Source organism: Rhinolophus ferrumequinum, chromosome 15, assembly GCF_004115265.2.
Source record: "Rhinolophus ferrumequinum isolate MPI-CBG mRhiFer1 chromosome 15, mRhiFer1_v1.p, whole genome shotgun sequence".
Taxonomy (NCBI): Eukaryota; Metazoa; Chordata; class Mammalia; order Chiroptera; family Rhinolophidae; genus Rhinolophus; species Rhinolophus ferrumequinum.
The window spans coordinates 19,941,751-19,957,072 of NC_046298.1; the positions used below are offsets into that span (position 1 = coordinate 19,941,751).

Genomic DNA, 15,322 nt, shown 5'->3' on the forward strand with positions numbered 1-15,322 from the left:
AGCACATGCGCACTGAATTAATCACAGCCATTTTTTGCAGGAAACTAATTAGCAGAATAAAGATCCAAAGACTTTTTTTTCTTTTCACTCATCAGCTCCCACTTCCAGCGCGTCCCCTCCGACCGCTGCAGCCGCCGCCGCCGCCGCCTCCTCCTCCTCCTCCTCCCGGCCGCAGCCGCCGCCGCCGCCGCCTGCTTTGCATCCCAATTACAGCCTAGAGCCGCTGCCGCCGCCGCCGCCGCTTCTCCTCCGTGGCCCCTGCCCGCTCCGGGGGCTGTAAACTCCCCGCCAACCATGCTGCTCGGCGGCAGCGGCGGCGGCGGCTCCGGCTCCCCGGCTGCGGCCGCCTCCCGCCCCGGGCTCCGCCGAGCGCGCTCCAGCTCCGCCGCCGCCGCCGCCGCCGCCGCCGCCAGCAGCGCGTCCTCCGCCGCCGCCGACCCCCGCCAGCCGCCGCTGCTGCCCTGATGGGCTCCGCGGCCCGAGCGCCTCTTTTCGGGATTAAAAGCGCCGCCAGCTCCCGCCGCCGCCGCCGCCGCCAGCAGCGCCGCTGCAGCCGCCGCCGCCGGAGAAGCAACCGCGTAAGTGGCAACTTTTCCCTCTTTTTTTTTTTTTTCCCGCCGCCGCCGCCGCCGCCGCCTGCTCCTCCTCCTCCTCCCGCCGCCACCGCCCGGACGCGGGGCTCCCCGGGGCGCCCGGGCTGCTTTGCATGGGGCTCGTCCTGCCCCCTCCCGGCTCCCGCGCCCGGCCGCCGCCGCCGCCCGCGCTCCCCGCGCCCGCGCCCTGCTCGCTCGCTGCGTCCCGCTCGCCTTCCCCCTGCGCCAAACTTTCTCTTTCTCTTCTTCCTCCTCCTCCCGCCGCCGCCGCCGAGCCCGGGCCGCCCCCTCCTCCACGGCCCCCGCGCCGCCGCCGCCGGCCGCCAGCGACCCCCGGGAGGGTGCAGGCGCCCGGGGCGAGGCCCGCGCCGCGACTTTGGAGGTGCCGCCGGGCAGGGCCGGCCAGGGCGCGGGGCCGAGGGCGGGAGGGCGGCCGGGGTCCGGGCGGCGAGACAAAGGCGGCGGCCGGCGGGGGGGTCCGCGGTGTCGAGCGCCCCCGCCCCTGCCGCCCCCGGCCCCCAACTTTGCCCCACCCCGAGAGGCGCCGGGGCCCCGGGCTGAGCCGCCGCGCGGGGCGCGCACCCGGCCCGGAGCAGTCTCCGCGGCCGCCGCTGCTGCCGTCGCCGTCGCCACCGCTGGCCGACCGGGCGCCTTCCGCGCTAGGGCTCGAGTTGCCGGGAACGCGGCCGCAGGGCCGGAGCCCCGAGTCCGGCAGGGGTCGGGGGGTGAGGGGTGAGGCGGTCGCCCGACCCTCTACCTGCGCGCTCTCCGCCCTGCCCCACTGGCAGCGCTGCGCGCGCCCAGAGGGGGCTCTGCCCCGGACACTAGGGGCTCCCGGGGGCTAGTGGCTGCGCCGGCGGCCAGGGCTAGACCTAGCCGGGCTGCCAGCCTCTTCTTGGCCGGCTGAATTGAGAGACATCGGAGGATTCCTTTATTTATTTATTTTTTTCTTTCTTTCTTTCTTCTTTCTCTCTCTTTTTTTTTGTGTGTGTGTGTGCTCACGCGAATCTGTGATTGTTTACGTTGCGTTCCCCACTCTTACCCCTCGTCCTGCCCCACTCCTCTTTTTCCCTGTATTTTCTCCATTAGATGCAAAAACCACGGTCCAGAATTTTACATTATTTATTTTCATCTACATCTTTTTGCATGTTTTGGAGAGTTGAGCTAGGTGTATTTTATTCAGTGCATTTAAATTGTATATTGACTCAGTACTCGCAGGCTTTTTGTTGAGCTATTAAAATTTAAAAACGCGTTTTACTTTGCAAATTAATCTGTTGCTCAGAATATGACTTTTGAAAATGTGCAATTTCTTCGACTGTGGCAATTCTTTGATTACAAGTGCTTTCAAAAATCACCCACTCTTAACTTTTCCCCCTTGTTGCTTTGAAGTAGGGTAAATATGACAATTTTTATTGGTCTCAATTATTGAAACTTGATCTAAGGATTATATGGAAGAAAGGCTGATTGCCTTTTTCTGGCCTCCAGTTCTCCTGACTTTTAAAAGGGAGTTTGTTAAGTACCTTTGAAGAATATGACATACGGTGATCGCGTGGCTGCAATGCAAATTACAGAACGTAAATTCACTTTGGAATTAAAAAGGACTGGAGCCCTTTCAGTGGGGACACTTGAGGATTTATTATGTTTTTTAAAAAATTACTTTTTTTCTCCCTACTTTGGGAGAATGGCTAGTTGCAGACCAACTTATTTGGAGGTCTTCGGAGGGAGGCTTGGGAACGGAGAGGGGAGAAGATTGATCACAATCTGCATAATCAATAGGGCAGCATGCTGCAATCGTGTACCTACATTTACTGTAAATTTCTACAATATCTGCAACGTGGGTGCTCCACTGCCTCGCTCCACTTCTTCGAGCGGATTTAGAAGCTGCCCAAGCAGAATTCACAGCCCAGCCCTCCGTAACAATATAGGGGAAGTCCACTCTGGAAGTGGTTCATTTTAAAACTCCATTTTACTGTACATTTTTTTTTTGATGAATCTGTTTACATGTAGGGGTTTCAGGTACCTAATCCCCAAAGTATAGGTATCCTGTAGCTGGTAAGAAGTGGAAAGTGTTGGGGGTGCTGGTTAGGGGATGGGAATTCACTTACTGAATTACCACTTCCGGGGCCCTCTTCTTATCTTAAACTGTTAGATATCTAACTGGTGCAAGTAATTTAGAGATGTGAATACGAGAGAATACTACACCAGAGATTGAAGCAATGTCAAAAGTAAGGATTGCTGTGTGTGTGTGTGTGTGTGTGAGAGAGAGAGAGAGAGAGAGAGAGAGAGAGAGAGGATGAGAATACAGACACTTATCTTATAGTCAGGCTTGAAAGCTTGGTGGTAGGTGAATCCATATTTGGAGATGATTTTGAAATAGTCTAGCAAATGGTGCACGAACAGGATTTCATAAAAAGTGTACACGGAGTCAGTTTTGAAAGGATTGTGGTCTGGGGAAATGAGGTATGGGCAGGAAAACCCACTCTACGCCAGCAGCTTTCCTCCATCTCTGTGTCTCCTCCCTTCCCCCTCCCCGAGTTTTAGTTTTTAATTACTTAATGCTGAAACGCACAGGGCTTATATAAATATTTGCAAATGCTCTTTCCTATTGATTTCTCTGAATAAACTGCCCTGCTCAGGTCCAGAGAGGAGGCAACTCAGATCTGTGGACTTTTTAAACATATGAAGTCTCTGGAGGAGTGTTGGTCTGTGCATACATGTGTTTATGGGTAGAGTTGTGACATGAAGATTTGCACACCCCCCCCCCCCCAAAGGAAGAGAGTTCAAGCTCTGGGTAGTGTGTGCAGAGAAAGCTGGGTTGGAGCTGGCCCCAAGGCCTAGCAGTACAGACAAGTGTGTGTGTGTGTGTGTGTGTGTGTATATGTATGTGTGTGTCTACACTGGGGGAGTCTGAATGCATATGCACTTACACTCCCCCCACACCCCATTAAACATGGAGTTCTCTAGGCTCAGTGACTGCCTTCTCCTCAGGGTCACATTGAGTTCGAATCTGACCCAAGGTGCAGGAATCCTGTGATGGAGAAATAAAAGAATATACAGAATTGGGGTCAGGTCAGCTGCTCAGAGGCCAAAACCCCTACAGCTGCTTTGATTTTATTTTGTGTGTGTGTATATTTTAGGCTCCTCCTGCCATGTTACAAATTGTGCCTCCTCCTCTCAGGTGTTTGCTCTATAGTTTAAAGGCACCAGAGCCTCTGCCTGCGTAGATATCTGCTCCCAGCAAGAACAGAAAACCCACAATACCGAATCCAAAACAAAACAAGGGAGGAGGGGGAGGAAAAAACCCCTATTGAGTTCAGGCAAATAAGGTTGGGTCTCCAGATCCGATTACAAAGCAGCTTTGAATATGCAAGACAGCACACAAGACCAGTTAGTCCAGTTACAACAAACTATTAAAAAGAGAGAGAGAGAGAGAGAAAAGAAAAGGCATGTTTAGGTCGTAATTTGTTAGTACAAGGAAAAGAATCCCACATAAAGCTGCCTCTTTCCTCCCCCCACCCCTCCCTTTGCTGGCTTCACAGACAATTCACTCACCCTTTTCCAATTCGTCTACTGTATAGGTTCTTTTATTAAAATCTTTTGGGTTTCGGAAGATCGCTGCAAGCAACACATTTTCTGTATTTTTTTTCCCCTTTATCTTTAGAGGAGAGTTGGCAGGGGTTCTGTGGTTTGCAGTTACACAATATGTTATCATGTTTTTAATCACTAAATCATTGCAGTGGTTATAGATTTACAGTCTTGGGGTATTGCACAGAGGAGCATCGGCGGCTATATATATGCTTTTAAATTACACCAATGTAAACTGCGACCAGCAGCTGTGAATATGGTAGGCCGACTTCAATCCCTTCCACCCCTAGCATCTTAGTTCTTTTTCCCTCTGTGGTTTATTCCCCTCCAAAATTGTTGGGTTTGCTTAAAATGGGCTATCCCCCCCTCTCCTTATTCCTTGTCTCTTCAGCCCCCCACCAAAAAGAAATGTTCATTTCAGACCTCTAACCCCAGATAAGCTAGAATTCAAACTCGAGAACTATAACTTTGGATCAGAGAAAATAATAATAGTAATAATAATGTGGACTTCCTAAGAAATCCTGGGTTTTCACACTGACCTCCTGCATAGGGGTGGAGGGCTGATTGCAAATCAAGAGGGAGAGGGAAGTCAAAAGGAAGGGAAGACAGGCTGTGGTGCTTGCCTCCATGGAACCCCCAGTGTCCTGTCACCACGAGCCCACTTTCAGCTTCTGTTTTTCATATTATTATGTAACAGAATCCTTGGCAGCATTAAAAATTCAGTATTACAAGCTGATTGTAATGCTGTCTCATTAGACAGCACTGTCTGGCCTTGTATTAAGTGAAACACAGAGCATGGCTTTTAGATTATAAACACCAATAAATATTAAGGATCAGCAGAGTGGGGGGAATAGTCAGCTGGTTTTTGGCCCCTTCTGGTTTTATATCCCCTCCCATCTTCCTCCCTTAACCCCCCTTCCTCTCTCCTCCCGACCATGGTAACTTATCTGTTTTCTTGGGATGCTGATGTGTTGACCCTGGTGACATTTTAGGAGGGCTTTTTATAGAGTTATCGTGTGTACACAAAAGGTTTGGAAGTTTGTTTTGTTTTGATCTGCAATAAACAGGTCCTTTACTTTGCTGATGTCATTTCCGTTCATATTTGAGTTGTTTATTGTGCTTCTTCGCAGGGCCCTCTCATCCCTACCCCCACCTCGCTTTTCAGCCAGAGCCTGTGGCTGCCTGGGGAAGCGGGGGACATGCTCCTAAACTGCCAGGTCTGGGTTCAAAGGCTGAGAGTTGCGTGTCACTGCCTCGTCCTAGGGTTCGCCTGCTGGGGAAGATGTTTCCAGCCTCGAATCTGGTTAAACACTCCGACATCCACTGCCCTGGTATTCGCATGGCATGCAGTGCTTCATCTCAGCTTCTTTTCTCTGAAGCACGCCCCCCCCCAACACACACACCTTATCTGTGTCTTTAATACATGTTATTGTCTACTTCTCCATGCGCTCCCCATCCCCCCCCCCACCCCCCAAACCAACCTTGTAATGATAACTTGAATTCAGTTGCATATCTGAAGCTGGCATTAGCAACTTCGTGCTGTGAAAAAAGGAGAATGTTTCCAGGCGTTGCCCACAGCCTCCCCACCATTATTACCTTCCATCCCTGTTCAGGATTTATTTTGCGTTGATTTTTCTGTTCTCTGCCTTTTCGTAGACATGAAGGCCGTTCTGAAAATGACCGCAATGTCTAGTGTCTCTTATTTCCCTATGATCTACAATTGGAATCCCCCCTCTTCAAAAAAAAAAAAAAAAAAGTAGGGTAAGGAAAGGAAGGAGGAAAAACTGACTGTGTAGGCCCTCAAGGGTTTCCTCTAATAGGATGATGGGTTTTAGGTTAAAAGAAATTATATTATTGTTTTGTTCTTTTAGGTTTAGAAATAATAGGGAGAGAGGGAAAAGCAGTCATTAGGAAGTTCAGTGAGCTGCTTTCCTACTAAGACGGGTGAAAAATGAACCTGCATTGACACTTGGCTCCATGTGAAAGCCCCAGTAACCTCTCCCCCCTTCCATGGCCCTGGCCTTTTGTTCCTGGAGAACGGAGCTAAGGTGCTTTTTCTCGCAGACCAAAGGCAGCAGGCAAGGAGTCCCCTTGTGTGCCCATCGCCTTTAGATGGCCTTCTCATGGTTATTGTCAATGCAGACTCCCCCAAACAATTGCTCCGGGGAGACACAAAAGCAAAAACATTTGTCCTATTTTTTTAACCTCTTTGTTTTAGTTTTTTTTTTTTTTATCCATTCTTTAAATTTCACAGTTTCTATTTGTCTGCAGAGAGACAAACGGAACAGCATGAAGCACATTTTTACCGTAGGCCTCACTGGCGATTGGAACAGTCTCAATAGAAATCCAAATTCTAAAACACTGGCTGACTTGGAGGAGATGTGAAATTTCAGCTCGGAGCTCTTAAGTCAGATTAGTACAGATTTTGAAAAAAAATGCAGCTACAATGAAAAGATAAGAAAATGGGATTCTAGAATCATTTGGGGGAAGTGTGAAAAGGGTCATCTTTTGTTTATCACTTAGTATGCTGCCCCAAGAAGTGGTTGCTTGATGGGAAAGAATTGCAAACCCAAAGGACATTCTTCATTAAATAAAATAAAATAAAACCCTTGTTATTGTGCTTCTGGTATATCATTGAATTGATTATTTTAACACACATGTAGGGGAGTTGATGTTGTGTTGAGATTTCTTAAAAACTACGATTTACATAAAGAGGCCATATCCCCTCCCCCTTTTCTTTCCTCTCCTGTTTCCTTTTTCCTTTCTTCTGCCTCCAACCTGCTTCCCCTCCAAGAATTCAGTGGTGTGTGCCAGGCCGAGTATGAAGGGATGTGTCAGACAGTGGGGCCTGAGTCCATCTCTTTTTCCTGGCCCCAAACAAAGCGTCCCTCTCCTATAATGTATGGACCCTAATTGCGATGCTGTCCTTAAGCATCTGTCTGCCTTTTCATTAAAATTCTCGATTTCAAGGTTTAGAAATACAAATGTAAGAATCCCCCTGGGTATAAAAGTCTTGCATGGCAAATTCTCTTTGCCCTTTCAGAAATATTATTTTTGTTAAAAAAAAAAAAAAAAAAAAGGAAAGCGAGCTCTTTACCTAACGTTTTAAAACTGGTTTAAGGCAAGTTCTTTATTTTTGCTTTTTTAAAACTTGGGCTTAGTTACTCAAAATTAATTTGGAAAAGCTCTTCCCAATCACAGTTTTTAAAAAATGGTTACTCATTTGTGTCTTTCTTATGTGTGTCATTGATAGATTCAGGGTCTGAGCTGGGGAGGATGGGTAAGCAAGCTAGATAATGTTCCACTTACAATTTGGGGGTAAAAATTAATCTATGGAATTAGCATTGTAGCGATAGATGGGAAGCCTTGACATTTGTGTCACAGAAATGTGAATCAGAACATCTGTGTGTATGCCTTGGCACAGTAGCCCCCAATGGTCTTGAAGATGAGTGTGGGCCTGCATTCTGTCCCGTACCCAAGAGGGCCTGGCCACCCAGCGGTTACCAGTCCCCTAAATATAACTGCCTAGAAACGATGGGGTGAATTTGGGGCATGGAGTGCAATTCAGCTCCAAATGTTTCTGTTTTTATTTCAGGGCCTTCCTCCACTCCCCTCTGGCTGTTTTCTTTGTTAAAGTCTCAAGGTTATTTAAGAGTACTAGTTTTAAAATCAGTGTGTACATATAATTTAATAAAGACAGAGGATCTGGAAGAAGACACGAATCCATCTAAAACCCGTTGTGCTGTGAACATTAGAGCCCAGGTTTAGCGGGAAGTCAGAATGCTGACATTCACTGTATCTCAGCTCAGAGATCATATTTACCTTTCCTGAAGTGAAAGGAGACAGCATTGAAGAGAGAGTGTGTCTGTGGAGAGACAGAGAGAGAGAGAGAGACGGAGAGAGAGAGAGAGAGAGAGAGAGAGAGAGAGAGAGAGAGAGAGAGAGAGAGAGAGAGAAGCTAGTTGGCTGGGTTGGGATCATTGTAATTTACTAGCCAGCTAAGCGTTAGGGGGCTGGCCTCTGGCTTCGAGAGTGGGTAAGGGGAGGAGTAGGGAAGGGGTTAGCATTCTCTGATTTATTTTTAAATATTTATCCTTTTGGCTGTTGCCAATTACGCTTTCCAGATGAGGTGAAACTAGTTTTGGAGAACTCGGAGGGAAGAATCGTCTTTTCTGCGAGTCGGTTTATTTGTCAACAGCATTCAGGACGGGGTGATGATAGTCCCGGGCTGTCAGTGCTGGGTAGGCCGTGGTTGAACGTCAGGCAGCTGCCCTCAGAGGAGCCAGGGCCTTCCAGAGTAGGACAGAATTTGCAACATGTATTTCAGAGAAACTGTTGATTCCATTTGTAAGTGCAAACGTTGCCAATTCCCTTTGAAGAGGCCTTATTTTTGTTAATGGTGAAAATAAGTTTGAGTTAGAGGTAACACCCCAGCTTTTGTGCAAGCCTTTGTATTCATACTGGTACAGAGGCCATAGATTGCCTGCCTGTGGATTACCGGTTACATTTTTGCCTGTAACAGACAAGCTTGACCAGGCTTTACCATGTGTGTAACTGGTGCCAGATTAAGAGAAAGGAAGGAGGGAACGTGAGTGGCTCTTAGTTCTATTTGTCCGGCCTCCGGAGGCGGGTTGCAGTGTCTGCTGCTTGGGACACTGGCAGCGTGCGGACAGATCTCCCTCGGGTCCTTCTTCCCGGCACCTCCTCATGCTTCCAGAGTACTTTATAGCTGCTACTATGGGCTTTCTAACTTTCATTTTATTGGAGATATTTATCTGTAGGCCCACCGAGTTTGTGATGTCACCAGATTACAAGGTTGTCCCCTGTTAATAAAAGTTAAAACAAAGAGGCAAAATTGGATTTTCTGCGAGTATAAACATTTGCTTATTTGTCTTTAATTTATCTGGTGGGCCGTGGGTTACTTCCAGGTCTGGAGCCTTCATTTTCCTGAAGAGATTTCCAGGGACATCTATGCACGGTGTGTGCCACATTACTTGTGTTATTGCCAGCAGCATCATCTTCATGTATTATTGATAGTCAGTTTTCAATTAAATTATTAATTGGTTTTCTTTAAGGTGTTCTTAACTCATGTGGCTAATATAAATAATAGTGTGTTTTGAAAACACCACCTGTTCTTGGGCCTGAAGTCAGGCAGTCTGGAAACAGCTCTGCAGTGATCATACTTTGGTTTATGGAATCATCCTCTGGTTTTCCTTTTTCTATTCTCCACTGCCCCCTGTAACCCCCCCACCCCCGCCCCCCAGTTCTCTCATGTGTGACAGAATTTGGCTTGTGTTCTCCCCTTTGTCCCTAATCGGACACGATTCCCTAGAGGCAGTCTTTTCTCCCAAAGCCCTAGCTGGAAAAAATTTTTTTTTTTCGAGTCTCTTTTCTGGACTAAAACGGAAAGAGGTACTGTCTGTCCCCAACAGGTTAGATATTTCTGTTAATTTGAACCCAAATTATGTTGTGTACAATGCTTTACACATGGTGACATGATAGTTTTCATCAGCCAAACATCCCTTTTCCTCCTGCATCAGTGTGTGCTTGATGCTAATACGATTCCATACATACAGCTCTTCGCCTCGTGAGCTTATTCTATTTCTAACACTTGCATGGTTCATTATTGTGCAGTCAGGAAAGACTCAAGGCTGTGGGGCCAGCCTGGGTGGGAGGCTTTCAGAAAGGGTCAAAGCAGGTGTCTTTCTGTGCTGAGAGAATTCAGAGTAAATTCAGACTGAGCTTGGGATTCTGGCAGGGAGGACAGGGGACTTCCGGTGAGATTTCTGTGGTGCCGTCTTTGCGTGTCAGAATGGAAAAGGTGAACCTGGGGAGATATAAAAGTGTCCAGCAATTGCTTTGACCAACAGGGGTGGCCGCATGAAATTTGACCCCTGGGGGCAGAATCTCCCTAGGTAGGGCATGATCTATCTATGCCTGATCCGAACCAATGTGGCTTTATAAGGCGAGTCTTGTTAAAGAGACTGTAAGCTTAATTGCAAACTGAGACTTTTTTTTTCTTTTCACTTTTCTTTTTCATTAAAAACTCTATCCTTCAAGTCTCACTGGAGAGCAGGGGATGTTTTTATAAGTTTCTGCAGCTGAAAAACAGAAGTGCTCTGTAAAGCAGTTAATAGGATGGGTGTGTGTTTCAAATAAATTCCTGTCCACATTGGCTAATGTCCCCATGCTAGAGTGGCCTGGCTGTGACGTGAATGGGGCCCAGAGACCGATGGCTCCGGTTTGGAGGCCCCAGGCTGCTTTTTGTGGCCGAGGGCGCATCCCTTTCTTCTCGCCCGCTTCTAGGCCGGCCCCTGACTTTTGATGAGTGAGGGGTCAGTGCCTGGGGAGGACGGGGCTTTGTTCCCGCCGGGCGGGTTCCGGGCAAGGCACAGGCCAGGCAGCCCAGGGCTCCAGTCCCCAGGCGCCAGGCTCGCGGCCCGGCCTGCCCGGAGGCCTGTGCCCGGAGCGCGGCCGAGCACTCGGGTCTCGCGCGCCCGCTCGTGTCCCCGGGTCCCCGCGGGCGCGGCCACCGCCGCTGCTGAGCACCCGGCCTGCGCCCGGCACGACTGTAGATGTCAGGCTTTGCCCGGGGAGTGGAGCAGCGGCGGGGCTGTGAGTTTCAAATTAACCTTCCGCTTTGTTGCTGTGTAATGTGGCTCCCCGAAGGCCCCCCGCCCCGCCCGCCCCCCTTCCCCCGGCGGTGCGCGCCGCAAACTGCGAGTTGAGCTTCATTTACATAAAGCGATTCCGGGCGGGCGGGCGGCCGAGCCGGCGGCGGGCAGGCCGGGGACAGGGGCGCGAGCGCCTCGCCCCGTGGGTGAATCCCCGTTGAACGCCGGGGGACCCTCCCTCCCGGGGAAGGACGACTGCCAGCTCCGGCCACCACCATGAGCCCCCTTCCCCTGATTGCGGCACCCTTGCACCTAGGCAGGGCCACCTCGGAGCCCCGGGGGCAGCGGGAGGTGGGCAGAATGCCTCCGGGGGTGGGTAAGTTTGGGGCCTGGATGCCGCAGGAATTTCCCACTGTCGCGCACGCAGCGGCCCCCAGACCTGCAAGTGCCTCCTCTCTCCGGAGGTGTGCGGAGCCTTTGTATGCCAGGTGAGTCGAGCCTCCTCCCCCGCCAGCCCGCCTGCCGGGCCCGCGCAGCCGGCCTGGAGCTGCAGGCAGGTGCTGCGAGTCTTGGCTGAACTTCCCATTCTCTTGGGGCATGTGGGGGAAGGGCATGCTGGATGCACTTGAACTACTAGATCCAATTGGAACCTACCTGGAGTGAGAGCTTCTGAATTCTGCTGGGCACAGAGTAAAGTCCTTCCTCCTTTCCTCCCTTCCATCTTTCTTCCCCCCCTCCTTCCTTCCTTATTTTGCTTTTGGATTAGTTCCTTCTGAATACTTGAGATGCTGGTGTCATTTAGAGTTCGGGTTCCGCCATCTAAAAATGCACCCTTCTCAGCCCAAGAGAAGTGACTGGTCAGTACAAAACAATATGAAGAATGCCTTGTTGAGCAATTAAAGGGAGCAGTTAAAGGGAGAATCAGAGTTTGGGAACTGGAAGGCACCTTTGGAAATCCACCTGGCCACCCTGTAATTTTTGTTTGTTTCCACTCTGGAAAAACCAGAGCAGCTTTCATTTCCATGGGGTGGAGGGGTGGTCCAGAGGGAGAGCTGAGATGTTTGTCCTGTTAAAGAAGGAATGCCCAAGTTAGGTCAGTAGCAGAAAGAAAAAAAAAAAGTAATGATTGTAGGCTTAGAGGGAAAAGAACTTTCTGGAAAATGGTCCTGTCTGCTTTGGACGTACCTGTGTTATGATGGGAAAACGCCTGGAGGGCAGAGACCACAGGTAGTCTGAGTGCATTGCCTGGCACATGGTGCATGGTGTATAAACCGGTTTAAATGAAACCTGGGAGCAGGTGAATCTACAAGGGTCATCCCTTCCCCCACCCTGTGTTTGTGTCATTTAACTGGACTTGAAGACTCTAAAGACCACTGACAGATAACCTCAGAGTGGATAGATACTTGGACACAGGGAGAATGCCTCTCCCTCAGGCTGCGGCCTGCTGGGTGGAATGTATCAAGACAAGCAAGGAAAACAAACTTAAACCTGGAAGGTAGATAGTGAGAAAGTTACGCGTCATCTTATTTCATCCCATGCTTTGAGATCTTTGGAGACAGGTCACTAAATAAATAGAGTATAATTTAAAGCTCACGCTAGCCTGGGAACTTCATTTTTTTGCCCTTAAGCAGCAGGTGCGAGTTTGTAGAGTTGGCCCCTCGAGTCCCCCTCATTCCTAAATTCAGGAGGTGTCAAACCTTCATGTTCTTTTAATGGCTGTGGTTTCTGGAGAGTTTTCAAGGGGAAACCCTAAAAATCATGAGTTCCAGTAGGCTGGGCTGGAGAGGGAAGCCTGAGTGCTGGGGCTGCGATTGCATTTGAGAGGAAAACATACACCTTCCAAGGTAACCTGATCGAGCAAGGCTGAGACCAGGGACGTGGGCCTGTTCCTTGTTATCAGAATTGCCACTGGCAGCCTGAGATTCTGAACCCTTCTCATGACCCAGCCCCAATACGAACAGCAATTAGAGAATAGAGGTGGAGTCTGAGAGGAGTCAGGAGACCGTAGTTCGAAATAATTTAAGGGTTTCAAGAATGGGGTCATTGGAGAGAGGTACATACCTGGATGTTTGCATACCTGTATTTGTGTTCATTCTACTTTGCAGAGACCCCAAAGGCCCCCCTTTCAGAGGGGGTGTGGCTGTGAAGGCCAAAAGAAACTTTCCCTCTCTCTCTCCTTTCCTTAAATTACATGACTAAAGAGATTGTCTGCATTGCGTTTCCAGCATGTTTTCAGGGAGCGTGTAAGTGCCTCTCAGAATGGGCTAGGGTCACACTTTGCTCTTTTATTTAATTACACAAGTGTTATTTAACAACATGGGGCAGATGCAGAAGCAAGCACTTCCACACTTTAAAAACAGCCCTTTTGGAATCACAAGGAATTAAGTGACTTGAAGACCTACTGTCTATGACATGGGTCACCTCCCTTTCTCAACGCTCTTTTGAAATGGCTGAACTTTCTGCGGGATAGAGCTGCTTTTTTCCAGTTCTCCTGAAAACAGTTTTGATTGACAGAGCTATTGAGCAACACTTGCTACCTCTTCCAAAATAAAAAATCCGAGCTGCTTCCCCAACCACCTGAAACTTGAATTTTGGTTTCTTCCCTTCCGTCTTTTATTTGCACAAATGAAGGCTCAGGCAGGGTGGAAAGGACCCAAATAAAACAGAGCTCTCAGCAGGCCTCTGTTTGGCTCCTCCCAACAGGACAGTGAAGTGCCTTCCTTCCTGCTTTGGGAATAGATTTAACTGCCGTGTAATCTCGCTGCCAATTGGACTGCCCAGTGGCAAGGAGCTAAAATAAGCGAGATTTCAGTTTTCGTCATTATGACCTTAAATGATGATTACTAGACGCTCCCAGAACATGCCTGGCTCACCTTGGGTGACCTAAAGGTTGTTAGTTCATTAGAATAAATACTAGTGAAATATTATCTGGGGCTGGCGATGATTTAGCTTGGTTTCTTCAGTTCTGGTCACAGGTGGTATCCAAGGAGTATGTCCTTATTGTCACTGTGTGCTATTGTTCCTTTTGGATATTGGGGCTTTTTTTTTTTTTTCCTTCTGAAGCATTAGTGTGAGAAATACGCCAGGGCCCAAAGCAGAACGTTACTTAAATTATTTTTATTGCAAAGTTGCAACAGTTTCATGTTAAAAAGTAAATATTTAAGTGACTAAGTAACATTTTTATAGAAGTGTAGGAAATGGCTGGAATTGCTTGGAAGGGAAAGAAAGTGAGTTGTCTTTATACCCACTTTTTTTTTTTTAACTTTTATTTATTTTAAGTGTGTTTTTCCAGGACCCATCAGCTCCAAGTCAAGTAGTTGTTTCAGTCTAGTTGTGGAGGGCGCAGCTCACAGTGGCCCATGTGGGGATCGAACCGACAACCTTGTTAAGAGCACTGTGTTCTAACCAACTGAGCTAACCAGCTGCCCTTAAACCCACTTTTGACAGTTAGTAGCTAGCTTGCTTCTTAAGCAGAAGGGCTTATTTAGCCTGGTCTTGCAGGGGAGGCAACCGTAATTCTGACCTGAAGAAACTTGCAAGCTCCATCTCACACATTTGCCAACAGTATTACAGGGATAATGCACCTGACGTCGAACATCAGTAAACTCAAGAAGTACAGCATGTGCTGTGGTTTATACTTTCATTTGTTATTAAAATGGATGCTTGCTCTTAGCCTGGCCTATTTCTGTAATGCTTGCGCCTGTTGGCCTACTCTGGTTCCCGAGACTGGTGTAATTAACCAGCATGGTTGCTTTATGTTGAAAACACCACAGGAAGGCAGATTCCCCTCACAGTGAACTTCGTGGAGGGGTAGGGGTCTCCATATACTCTGGTGTGAGAATTTGGTTGTGATGGTGATTGTTAGAAATCGCAGCACAGCTCAGCATCACCATCCTCTCTGCCTGAGTTCCAAACTGTGGTCAGGGACAAAGGGGAGCCAGTTTTACTAGAATCCAGGCAAGGGAATTCCTTTGCAGGAGCTAATCTCAATCAAATATTACAGTGTGCCTGTTCTGTCTGAAGTGCTGTGTCCTGAGTCCTTAGGCTGCTCTGAGAAACAAACACACAGAAGCTAAGATTGAGTCAAACTGCCTGGAGGGAGACACCCAGCAACAGTCTTGGCTCATTGGCAAGCCTCTCTCCAAATCCAGATTAAGGAGAAAAACTACAAAATCAACAACTGTCAAATTCCTTTTCTGTATGACTTAAAGTTGGCTGCCAGATCGTTCTCTTTGAACATGTGGGAAGTGACAATCAGATGTTGGGGGCCTTTTTTCACTAATATGGTAAATGAGTTCTAGATGGACAGGAGCTGGACATCTGACAGCAGCATTATGCTGAAGCTTCAGAAGCACTGAGACAACGGAATGGTTTTTTTTTTTTTTCTGGTTTTCATTCTTTGGAGCAGGGGACAAGATGGTGAGGACAGGGCTTTGCATGGCCCAGAAGTGAAGGGTGTGTTGCTAGAGAGTTCTTTGCCTAAGGAAGGTGTCTTTGCTCCCTATTTGTTACTTTTAAAACTGATTTTTT

At 48.5% G+C, this 15,322-nt stretch overlaps 1 protein-coding gene across 1 annotated transcript in view; it reads left to right on the forward strand.

The window, feature by feature from the left end:
- Window positions 1-10,929: 10,929 nt before the first annotated feature.
- The window catches only part of ZFHX3 (zinc finger homeobox 3), a 231,494-nt gene continuing 227,101 nt past the window's right edge, over window positions 10,930-15,322 (forward strand). Inside the window, 1 exon segment of the mRNA XM_033127097.1 lies at window positions 10,930-11,280. The gene's annotated coding sequence lies outside the window, so the exon portion shown is untranslated.